This window comes from Pocillopora damicornis, chromosome 9, assembly GCF_964200805.1.
Source record: "Pocillopora damicornis chromosome 9, jaPocDami1.2, whole genome shotgun sequence".
In the NCBI taxonomy this organism is placed as follows: Eukaryota; Metazoa; Cnidaria; class Anthozoa; order Scleractinia; family Pocilloporidae; genus Pocillopora; species Pocillopora damicornis.
In genome coordinates, this window is record NC_142678.1 from 7296215 (window position 1) to 7308629 (window position 12415).

General features: G+C 37.4%; 2 long non-coding RNA genes across 3 annotated transcripts in view; both read right to left on the reverse strand.

Moving 5' to 3' along the window:
* The window catches only part of LOC113668393 (uncharacterized), a 119997-nt gene extending 107835 nt beyond the window's left edge, over nt 1-12162 (reverse strand). The window contains exons 1-2 of one of the 2 annotated variants that reach the window (XR_016179961.1): nt 12048-12162; nt 9748-9822 (exon numbers count right to left, since the gene is read on the reverse strand). This is a non-coding gene — a long non-coding RNA (uncharacterized LOC113668393). The remainder of the gene's footprint in view (nt 1-9747; nt 9823-12047) is intronic. The other variant, XR_016179958.1, reaches the window with a different exon arrangement.
* Nucleotides 5059-8004, reverse strand: LOC149039911 (uncharacterized). The gene is made up of 4 exons (XR_016179953.1): nt 7903-8004; nt 7126-7173; nt 6006-6057; nt 5059-5795 (listed from the first exon to the last, which is right to left on the reverse strand). It is a non-coding gene; the product is annotated as an uncharacterized LOC149039911 (long non-coding RNA).
* Nucleotides 12163-12415: the final 253 nt, after the last annotated feature.

Sequence of the window (12415 nt, forward strand, 5' to 3'; positions counted from 1 at the left end):
ACCACATTCTACCCAGAATTGATTTCCAGATTATATATCTTATCCATCTTATTAAATCAGTTGCACGACAAGCGTGACACATAAATTCAAAGATGAATCAACCTCCGAAACACCAAGAGATGGGTTTTTTTCCTCTTTGCATGATATCTAGAAAAAACCTTTCTGGAATTACTGCATTCAAAAAACTAAAATGTCCAGATCCATCAATGATTCCTTTGGCGGCGGAAGTCAAAGAATGGTTACAAAAGTCAATTTGATTGACGAACAACAAACTGATTTTGCTAATTGATCTGTTGTTTATGCGTCTCAACTAACATGGAGATTTACTGTTCATTTAAATCGTTCGCTGGTGGAAAATGTGGGTTTAGTTACAGTGAAGACCGAAGTTGCATATGTCAAGTCATTCCTTTGCATAGTTGTAAAAAAGACATTTCAAGTCACTTCATCTTATTTTGTCGCGTGCCGGCATCTTCGAGACGATGATTTTACAATTTGCCCCACACATAGATGTGGGGTGGAGTCGTGGTTCCAATAGTAGATGTAGAGTGCCTAGAGAGGTGTCCAGCCATTGCAATAGTAGGGTTAAGCCGATTCCAAAAGCCGATAAGGGAATTGGCAAGCGTGTATCACAAGTAGTACTCAAGATGTCTGGAAAATTCACACAGCCTGGCTCCGGTAAGTAGGCTACTTACAATCGCGAGCAAAATTACGCGTCCCGCCAGACTTAAGTCTCGATTAGGAATTGGTCAATACGCTACCAGAAGTCCAGACAGAGGCGGAATTTTCTATACTAATGCCTGAACACTTTGTTGGCTTCCCGCCCGCTGGCGATACGCGTAATTATGCCCACGGTATTAAAGGGCCCTTCCGCACAAACTACTATTTGTGATTTGCCCCAGTCGCCCCCACCTCAAAAATCTAATGTTCCGTCCGTAAGGGACCCTTTACATAATTCCAAAATGAGTGTCGTTCCGGAACGAAATGAATTTCATACCGCGATTACATGCAAGATAATTTAGCCTGCATAAACAAGTATTTGTGTCCTTTTCTGTGTTTTTTTATGCTTCCCTCGCTCTTAAAGAGGATTTATACAGATATAAGAGTCGTACCGCGTTTATATTATACAGTTACAAAAGGTCGTCCAGAATGAGTGTTTCGTTCTGGAATGAAAACCCCAGTAAACTCTATTAAAGTTGACATGGCAACCAGGTGGACAACCAAACATGGTTTGATGCTACTCTGGTTTACAGATTTAATAAATGTAACCGAAGAAGTTACAATTCATAGACCCAACGTTTCGACACTCCTGTCTAGTGCCTTCATCAGGAGTGATCTAGACGCTGCAACAAGAGGTCCTTTCATACGTTCACTAATTAGCTGCCTTTTTCCAGACGAGGTGTAAATAGGCGTCAGGAAGTAAGCCGCCATCATCACGATTTAATGGAGCATAGGCGGAGTTAATATGCCAAGCCGTCCAAACAAAGGCGCCGGTGGTAACGCCGATTAGTGGGGATAATTTTAGACTTATCCCACCCAATAGTGTGGTTATTTAGGCATGTGTGGTCCGATAAAGCTGAATTTTCTTTTTTGCAAAAGAAAACCGCTTTTTGATGCTCTTTCAAACGTGTACAAAACTGACGTTTGGTCTGTCCGATGTATTCGTTGTCACAGTCATTGCAAGGAATAGAATAAATGGCGTCGGTTCGTTTTTCTTTCGTGACAGGATCCTTAGTTTTGGCAAAAATATGCCCCAAAGTCTGAAAAGGTTTTTGAGCAACTTGTGGCTAACATGACTAGTCAATCAGTCTACTATCACCTGCATGACATCAGACAAATAAGGAAGTTCTTGAAGCCTGTTCCACCAAACTGCTTGTACAAGGCGTGATCATGACAAGCATTGATTACTTTAATGGACTTCTCTATGGTGTACCTGCTGTTCGTCTTTCCAAATTACAACGTCTTCAATATTCCGCCGCGCGACTTATCACCCATACACCCAGATACTGTCATATTACCCCACTGCTGCTTGTACTGCATTGGTTACCGGTGAAGTTCCGAATTTGCCATAAAATCGCTGTGATCTCTTTCAAGACTATTCACAATATGGGGCCTACGTTTTTAAGCCTCATAAATATAAAACAATGTTCTCGCTATAACATGCGGAGTTTTGTAGGCGTTATTTCGCAAGACTCTACCGCTAAGTTCAAATGCACTCTTGGGGACATATCATTCACTGCGGCAGCTCCAAAGATATGGAACGGTTTACCGGACTACATTAGGAAAGAGAATGATTTTGATATGTTTAATAGACTCATTAAGACGAACTATTTTAAAGAGGCCAATAGCGACCTGTCTTAAGCTATTGTAGGTTTATTTTATCTTCTCTTTTATACTTCTTACTTGTTATGGGTTATGCTAAATTACCTATTAGCTTTAGTCAAGAAATATAACACCTTTTTCTAAATTAGAATGTACGTGTGGGATTCGTGCACGATGTGGTGCTCTACAGCGGTTACATATACGAAAGTCAAGTATGAATTGCAAAAACCTATAGGAGGGCGTATGTTGGTGCTTGCGCGGGACACTAGTGACACTGGAACGTAAAATCATGATTCGTGCAACTGAAGTAAGAGCGAATTGAAATTTCTGAGCACGTCATTCTCATTTTTCTCTTTTTTCCGGTTCATTTCTATTTAGAATGAAAAATTTTGACATGACTGTGTAGTCTTATCAAACAAATGTATACAAAATTTGCACGCGCCTCGATTGGCAGCGAGTGTCAAATGATCGGCGGATAGAAGTGGATAAATTAAAACAGAAATTAACCAGCATACAAGTTTAGAATTCAAGCAACGAAAAAAAAAAAAAAGGATGAAATTGACGAATAACACGTCAATTTGTTACTGGGTTACTTGAAGTGCATTGGATGCGACTTCAAGTGTGATTTACGAATGAACTGCTGCTTTCACGAGTGAGAGAGAAAACTAAGTTAGAAATTAAACTACTCGTCAGGCGTGGACTTTCGCGAAACATGAGACCCTAAAGCTGTTTGAAAGGGTTCATACTTCAGACAGCCATCATCGAAAAGAGAGACTTGAGGTTGGGTAAGAGAACTTTTCTTTCGCTGTATAGCAAGCATTTCAACGATTTTGGTGAGCTGCTGATGGAGTTGAAGCATTGCGTTGTAGGCTTTTTTACTGGGTGAGGAAAGCACTTGACATGTATCTGTGACAGGTGGTTCGTCACTCCTTGCGATTGGTCGCTGGTGCCAATCGGTTATCTTCGGGTTGAAATTGGGACGAGCGCATTGTCTAAATGGAACTGAAGAGGCTACACGAGGTTTCACATTCAAAGTACTTAAAAGGATTGGGAATGTCGAAGTGCGAATTAGGCACGATGACTTTGTGATCGAAATGAACTGTAGGACCAACGAGTTCTGCCAGGAAGGTAACGATTCGTTGTAGAGCTTGAGATTTAGAAAGTTCAGTTTCGAGAGAGCTAGGTGTTTTTTTCTTTGCTAAATATTAAATTTCTGCTGCTATTGGGAGTGCCGTTCCCAGAAAATCGTGGCGTTAAGTCTTGATTCTGCGACTTATGTAGGTTTCTTAGCTCTAGTCATTGATATAGACGACATATTACTTATACGTGAACCACTGCGATGAGCAAAATGTCATTTTCTTCTTGAAATTCGAGAAGAACCGATTTGAGTGGCTGAGTCCTCAGGCGGTGGCTGGGCGTTGAATTTCGCTGTCTTTTGTTTCCCCCGGATCCAGCTTTAAGGTTGTTAACAGAAGTCTTCTTTGCGTGCAGACTCTCGATAAAGTGGTCGTGGAAGCTAAGAATATTTGACTAATCGGTAGATGGGATAATTAAATAAAACGCGGTTCTGTATACCATTCAAAGACAACAACGTTCTTGGATAACTAATTCTTTATGACGGCTACGTTTTCTTCGTCTGTATTTCTTTTCCCTTTTTCGTATTCACAACTGAAAGAAATCCAGAATTGTTTAAATTAGAGAGCTCTTCGACTTTTATTTTACCGCGCTCTTCGGTGGGCACGAAAGACGTACTCAGTCTTAAAGGTAGGTTCAGAAGGTGAAATTTAAACGCTCTTTATTTGATGGTCTGGCTTGTAAAATCGAAACATCTATCAGATGTTACACCTGACAAAATTTTTTTTCAGCTCCGAAGCAGAAGAACAATGCTTTTCGAGACTGATAACGAGTCACAAAATTTGGTAGGATAAAAAATTACCGGGCGCACTTGCCTCACTGAAGAGAAGACAGATTTTTCCCTGAAAAGACTGGCAAAATTTTCCTAGTGCAGCTGGGCCCTTATAAGTGGTGTTTGATTCTTAGAGACTAGTTGAGAATTTACCTGTATATTTAAAATGTAGCATCGATAATTAGAGAAAGAAAAGTCTCCATTTAGATTGTATTCGTCGTTTTAAATCAGGTATGATTTGTAGTGGAAGTTCGATTTTATCAGACAGAGGGTATGAGATGCTAAAAGCAACTGACTGAATGTGTCGCCTGACGAGGCAATTGGTAGTGTTGGACCGGTTTGTTGCTGGGGGAATATTGGTGAATATTACTCTCCTAGTAACGAGATTGTTGCGAAAGAAGATCTATCTTAATGCGCAGCCGGTTTGTTGCAGGAAAGAGCCGAAACATACGACGAGCTAAACGATGGCGTCGAAGTTTGGAATATGTTTATTGTTGTATGGTGAATCTTTCGTTGACAATAGAAATGGTTTTAGATAAAAAAAAAAAAAAAGAGAGAGGAAAGTCAAGATGAAGAATTTCCATGTGGAAATTGCTTTTAAGATTGCTGGCAAGTAGGATACAAAACAGGGGAACACTGGAACTATGATTTTTACGACAATTGTTCATCGCATGGTAAAAAGGTAATTTTGTTTAGTTAAAGTTTATAAATGTTTTTGTCATTCGGTGTGTTGTTTTGGTCGCATTAAGATGTACGTATTATAATCACAGTTCAAAGGCTTGAAGAGTGAATATTATCGTCGACTTAAAATCATTTTGTACAGAAAAAGACCATCGTTTCCAAGCTTATTTATTTGGTGATCATTTCTTTTATTCTCATGACCTTACTGTGTGATTTAGGGCCATCACTGTTCTTCCTGTTGCAACTTTGGCTGAGAAAAATGCCAATTGTGAGGATTTTCGGGCGCAAACTACCTCTACGTGGACAACGGTCCAAATCGTAGCGTGCAGTCTTGACTTCTTCTTATAAATGGATGAAATTTCGTTCCCCATACTATTCCTTATAATGTGTTCAAATTCTCATACAATGGTTCCTCTCGTAACTTAATTAACACCGAGTCACGCATCATGTGACGCTTTCATGAATTCATCGTTTTGCTTTTTCTCGAGACTTGCTTCGGACGCCTTTTGTGTGACTAATATGTTATTTCATTTAAGTGACAGCCAGTTTTGAGAAGTAATATTGATTAACAAGATATCATTTTATTTAAAAAAAACATGGGTTGTCATAACTGTCACAATTTGTTATTGGATTCTGAAATTGAATGCATTGATGACTTATCATTAAATCAGTGTTGTGCAGCTCTTTAGGTCATGTATAGGCTCTATCAGGTTGCAAATGTTTGAAGTTATGCAATTAACATATAATGCAGCATTTTGATATGAAGCTCAGTACATAATGGTGTAGAAGAGTATACTAGGAAGGTAATGAAGCAGAATCTGGTTTATTCGTCCTCAGCATCATTTTCATCAGACGTTGTTGACATGTTCTCAAGGTTTGATGTGGCAAACTATGGGAAAAGAAGTCATTAACAGAAGGAGCGCATCAGAAAGAATAAATGACATTTTAAGTGGGCATAAAAACTTCACAAAGGTGTATGATTATTGCTCTAGTGTGTAAATGTAAATTTTTGTGTTTTAACTATCAATGGTAATTGCCTTTCTTGTCTAATTGTAGTTGTGATTGAATTTAATTGTAAACTACATGAGTTCAAACTTACTGTTTTGCACACCTCCAACATATGATTAACAAAGACTGTTTTGTTGTGAGTTCTGTGAAATATAAGAAAGATAATTTGTCTGTAAAATGATGTGATCCACCTTAACCCTTCAACCACTAAGAGTGACTAACATCTAATTTCTCCAAACAACATCACCCTTGAACCAAACATTAAGGTCATGAGAATAAAGGATATGATCACCAACTAAAGAAGCTCTCGATTGTTGAACAAATTCTCCTTGTCAGAACCCTGGGAAATGTCTAGGAAGTAGTATGGAGATTATTCATACTGATGCTAGGGAGGAGAGGGTTAAATACATACTTATAGTTGACAAGATCTACAGAGGAAACCTGCTTTTTAGATTACATTTGTGATGTCAGTGAATTAAATCTTTTAAAAAATGATCAAATGAATACACAATTAAGATGTTACACTATGTTGAATTGGGTTTCTCACTGTACCAAAAGTTCACTTAGGGTTTTAAAGAATTTTTTTAGTTCCCGTTAACTCCCAGGATCCATTGACCAAGACACAATTTCTCCTTACAAAATCAATGCAATACCAAGTAGACAAGTAATGAGAATAAAGACAAATATTAATTAGAAGATTATTACTTGATCCAATACCAAATTCTCCAAACTAACTGAACATGAAAGGAACTGTATGACAGACAGTTAGGAGGGTTGCCAATGAGATCCTCAGAGTTAAAGGATTAAGATTGTATTTTCTATTGAAAATATTTGAAAAGTGTTACCATTATTTAGCTTTATTGGCAATCTTCAATTCTAGGAATCAATTAAAAAAATTCACTTATCATGGCTGGTGATTGGCACAACAGATTACCAATGGAATTGAGTTGGGTGTGAATGTTTGATAAATTTTGAATCATTACTATTAATGATTACTTAATTTTCTTGAATTGATCTAGAAATGAATTGAAAGGCGACTGTGGCATCTAAAATCTTTCCACAGAAATGTTTTCAGAAACAGCTGATATAGTCAGTGTTAAGAACATAAATCCTACTTGAAACAAACTGAACTGTCTTGCAACAGTATTATTTGTTTATTGTAAGCAGAATTAAGCAGTAATTTACAAGCTATTTTATAACTATATTCTTACAGTGCCATTGTACATATCTTCTCCTCATTGCTGCCTGTGTAGCATGTTCTGCAAAAAAAAAATTGCATTCAAGTCTGAGTACTTAAGTTAAGTTTCTTTTCAATGAAAATTTCAATTGACAGACATCTTGCAGATTTTTTGGATGTTTGGTGTTCTATGATTGGATTAAAGGAAAAAACTTTCTTATAAGTTGGAGTTTTTGTGTGTGTGTTGTGGGAAGAACTGTTTTCAGGATGTTCATGATGTCACTGCTGAACGAATGGATGTTCTGTGTAATGTGCAAGTAAGGAATTATGAATTAAAATGTATGCTCATTCTGTTAGGATTGATAAGATTTGATCAAATTTCATAGGCTGGGTATGGTACATAAACATTTATCTGTCAATTTGGAGCTTTGACATCCCCCTATCACAGCAACCTCCTCAGGCATTTGAAGTTTTGAAGATTAGTTTGTTCCTGGGGCCAAGGTCTTGTTCAAATTCCCTACTCAAAGTGTTGGATTTAACAGTTAATTTTTGTAAAAGGCAATTGATAGTCAGTGCTATTTTTCTGTTTCACTGCACCAGAGATTTATTGTTAACATTCTTAATTGTTTGATGCAACAACACAGGTGATTTGGGTTCATGTGAATGACAAGTCAATTTATGAACAAAATAATACATTAATTGTTTGTGCTAGCAGTAGTCAGTGGGTTTTAGCACTTGTGGTTCATATTTTAGGCATAAATGACTTTCCATCTTCACTAAGGTTTTAATCATTATGCTAAACTTTGCAGACCTTTTTTTCTGAGTTGCCCAGGTTGAAAGGGGGATTTTAAAAGTTTGAATTTCTTGGTGCATCACCTCTGTTCCTATCTGCTAGTTGTTTGCTGGTCATTTGTGCTACAGCATTTGCAGCAAATTCTGTAAAAAAGTAATAGTCAGTGATATCAATTCAATATCAAAAAGATGATTAAGTAAATCAAATAAAACATCAATTACAGCACAATTTGTTGATCAAATACAAAATTCTCCAACAAACCAAGATTGTTATTTTCCTGCATATAACTTACAACATATTTTGTAATGAAATGTGAGAAATATGCAGTCAGTAATAATAAAATGGACAACCACATTTGTGGCATATTACATAGAGCATTTAATCATTAGAAAGTTAATTTGCGATGTAATTAGAGAATTTTCCCTCTTCTTCTAAGTTGCCCCATGGTAAAAAAAGGATTTAAAGTTTTGAATTTATTGGTGCAAATTACCTTTATCTTGAAATTGTTGCATTTCCACTTTATGATCTCACTAATATTTGTAACAAATTCTGTACAAAAGTAATACAAATATGTGGTCACTGATGTTGCAGTTGACAACCATATTCATGTGGCTTATAACATAGTTCATTCATAAACATAGAAAAAGAGACACTTTTTGGTGAGAAAACAAAAGGTATATATATTTCATGTATTTTTTTCAAATGACATTATTTCAAAACAGGTGTGTATATGTACATGTATATGTATATGTCTAGTTATATCTGAGTGAATTCACCAAAACAGACCCAAAAAAACAACAAACTCAAAGTGAATACCGTAGAAAAAAACTTTCAAAATTGAACATTTTTAACCCCACCCCACCCCTAGCCAAAATGATTAAGCGCATGAGAAGTGATGCCATGAAGTATGAGTCTGAAATGAATATACGGACAAAGTATAAAACAAATCCAGCCTCATAACAACTCAAAACAAGATGTCCACTTTTATGCAAAAAACAAATTCCTTGTAACTTGCAAGTCAAAAACCTACTCTACCCACTTTGCACACAAAGCCATTTGCAACCCCCCCTCAGGAAGGTTGGTGGTTGGGTTACATTTGGTTACTAGCCTTAATGTTTAAAGCCCTCTGCACTTTTTTTGGCCAGGCTCATTTGAAGGTGGGCAATGCCAGCTTTCCAGTGATTAAACCTTGCAATGTCAATTGAGCTCTCTTTTCCAAAGGCATGCTTTTGACACCCAACCACCCTCCAGCCATGGAGTGTTAGCTTAGTGAGGAGGGCGTTGGGTTCTGTTAGAAACTGCAAAACCAAACATCCCCATGCCCCCCTCTTCAGGGGTTGAAGTGTGACAGGTTGCAAGGCTGATTACCAGTTTTGCAATGCAGGCTTTCAACCACAAGGAATAAGACAAGTCTTTTCTAGCCTCAGAGAAAAATGCCAGTCTACCAAAGGGTTTCAAAAATCTATCCCTTCCACCCCCTGAGGTTTCCATACAGAGTCATTTGCATTGTTTGGATTGTTTGATGGCCAGGCTGCATGTGGGCACTAGCTTAAACATTCAATCTCCTGCATTTTCTTCAACCAGGCTGGCTTGAAGGCAGGCAATGCCCACCTTCAACCAAAACCTAAAAATCAGGTTTTTGCAGCCTCTGCTAAGCCTGCTGCTTTGGATGTTCAACAAGCCTCCAACCACAGGGTGTTCACCTGTTAGCTAAGCTCTGGCAGGGTGTGAACTCAAATGTCAATCTTGCGACATAATGGGCATGTTTTTGCCAATGCAATCAGATATATTTGTATATATGGACAAGTTGTATCTTTAGAACAGGAATGAAATTTGTAATTTGTGATGTATATGTATACCTACATGCAACTTGATTGGCAGTTGGGCTGGCACCCTGGTATCCATTCAAATACATACACTCTGTAATGTGTTGAAATTCTGAAAAAAATATATATATACTATACAATTAGGTTGTCAGTGAAATTATCAGCAAGCAAATTTGTTGCATATCATGTCATTCATTATTTATACATGTAGGTTGATCAGAAGAAGAGATGTTATGTTTACACACAATTTATACATACAAAAAATGGTTTAATAAATAATTAAAATGCACCAATTACATTATGAATTGTTGATTGCAGTGTTTGGAATTTTATTGTGTCTTGTGTCGGGTGGAGGAAAATACAAAAAGGCTACTTAGAACAGGTTTGATTGTAGGTTTGAATGTATTATTTGCAGGTTTCCAAGAAAAAATTAGTTTGATTATCCCATTTCCTATGAACTATTGGCCTAACTATCCTGTATTCCATTAATTCCTGCAGTTTGTATCCCTATAGTTCCAATTAGATATTCTGCAATCATCTATTTAAAATATTTTCCATTCCATTGAATTTTTCTTCAAGTATCCTGTATCTTTATAATTTTGACCTAAATATTCTCTATCTGACTGAAACTTCATTGATTGACACATATCAATCACAAACCCAGCTCCCTCTATAAAAGCAAAAAGAAAAATCCTTGCTCAAATTACTGGGCAAGAATAGATCGTTGTTGAATATGTTCGTAGCTTTTGGGTTTTTGTGGAATTTTGCATTTCTTTCTCAGCAAAACAAAGAAGCACTTTTTATACTGTTGGTAGAGTATCAGCAGGCTTCTAAGTGGCTACTATCAGCTTTTAGATGCAGGAGACAAAGCTGGAAATAGGATATGAAAAGCCAATAATGAATATAGGATGCAAATATCAATCAATTTAATTGATGGCTTGTCAATCAAAAGAAGCAAAGAAATGACTGTGTTTTTATTTGATTCATCTAATATTTGATAACTTTGAGGTCAACTATCTCTCCTTGCCAGAAAGCTACCACACTAATTTAATTACCCTTTATAATCCATCATTTCATAAATTTGTGATTATGACTTGAAGCTTCTATCAACTACACCTGTCACGCAATTCTGGCTCTCAGAGATCACTTGGGCCAACAATTGCTTCAAACGTCAGCGTGTGTTCTTCAAGATATGAAGCATGCGGGAAGTTTGGAGAGCATGAAAGATGTGTAAGAGTTGCTTGAGGCGTAGTGATAGCAACTCTGGCTTCTTGAGTGCTCTCTAAACTTCCCAAGCGCTTCATATCTCGATGAAGGCACAGCTGACACATGAACCAATTGTTTTATAACATTTTCAACCAGATGGAAAATTTGTTTTCTCGAGGGATTTGTTTGTGACGTCATGAGCGTGCACAATAGGAATTTATAAAATAATTCTAGCAGTACGCGTGCTCTGATTGGCCATAAAACCATTTTACATGAGCGTATGTAAACATGGTTTTCATTCCTCTTTCATTACTTATTTTATAAAAGAAATGTAAAATGGTTTTCCGTGTTTACATAGCCTGATGTAAACACTTGGGAGGTTGGGAGAACACTCGATAAGCTGGAAACCACTCCGCTTCGCGTCGTGGTTTCCTACGCTTATCTCGTGTTCTCCCAACCTCCCGCGCGTTTACATCAGGTTATGCAAACACGGAAACCATTTTACATTTCTTCAATGAAGCACGCTCGTGCAATTGAATTTGATTACACAAATTTACTAGCTATGTTATAAACCTCTATATGTTACAGCTTGTTATCCATGATGGTTCATTAAGGAAGCTAAGAAATGTGAACAATTTTCGAGATTTTTTTTAAGGAATGGAAATTAATTTCACGTCAAGAGAGATGCGTGTAAGCGAAATGTTGATGGGAAATCGTAGTGTTTCTTTCTTTTGTCGTTTGTTACTTTGGAGATTTACTAAAATCTGCAAATGTGGCTTTTGTACGGCACAAAACATTCATTAGGCTATGATTTGTTACCGCTCATTTCAGGAGATTTTAAAGTCACATGCGGAGTGTTCGGCTTTTACGACCGCGAACATCTGCCCTCTTGCTTGAGAGAAAATACCAATAGCTCTTTTACATTCAAAAACTGTGCTACTATTCCAGAGATAAAGTAAAATAGTGTTGTCGTTGACACTTACCGCCATCGAACACTTCAATGCAGAACTCCGTTAAAACTAACATGTGCATCACGATGTGCATCGTGACCCGAATACTTTTCGCTGTTCATGCTGTCTGCTAGACAAAAATTTCAGAATCTTCTCTAAGTCTTTATATGTATGTGCTTACCTCGATCGTAAAACATCTTCCTTTTTTTTAAGCATGCTATATCTACATGTAAATCTGCATCTCTCTCGATCGAGTGTTGCCAAAGTTGACTTACCGACTTTGAATTGCGTGACTCGAAGAATGAGCCAGCAATATTTTGACCAGTAGGCATCCTGCAAATTTCCCGTGACGAAAAAACCCAAGGATATATCCAGTTGTTTTCGTGGGTAAAGACAATAAATTTGAGAGGAAAGTGAGATGCAAAAGTCTGTATTTTTTTTATAGCCTGTGGCAGCTGCCAGCTGTACCCTCCCTTGCAGTCTTCGTCTAAATTTTTCAAGGTCCCTTCTGATTGTTCGGTCAGTTTCTGAAACTAGATCATCTGCATC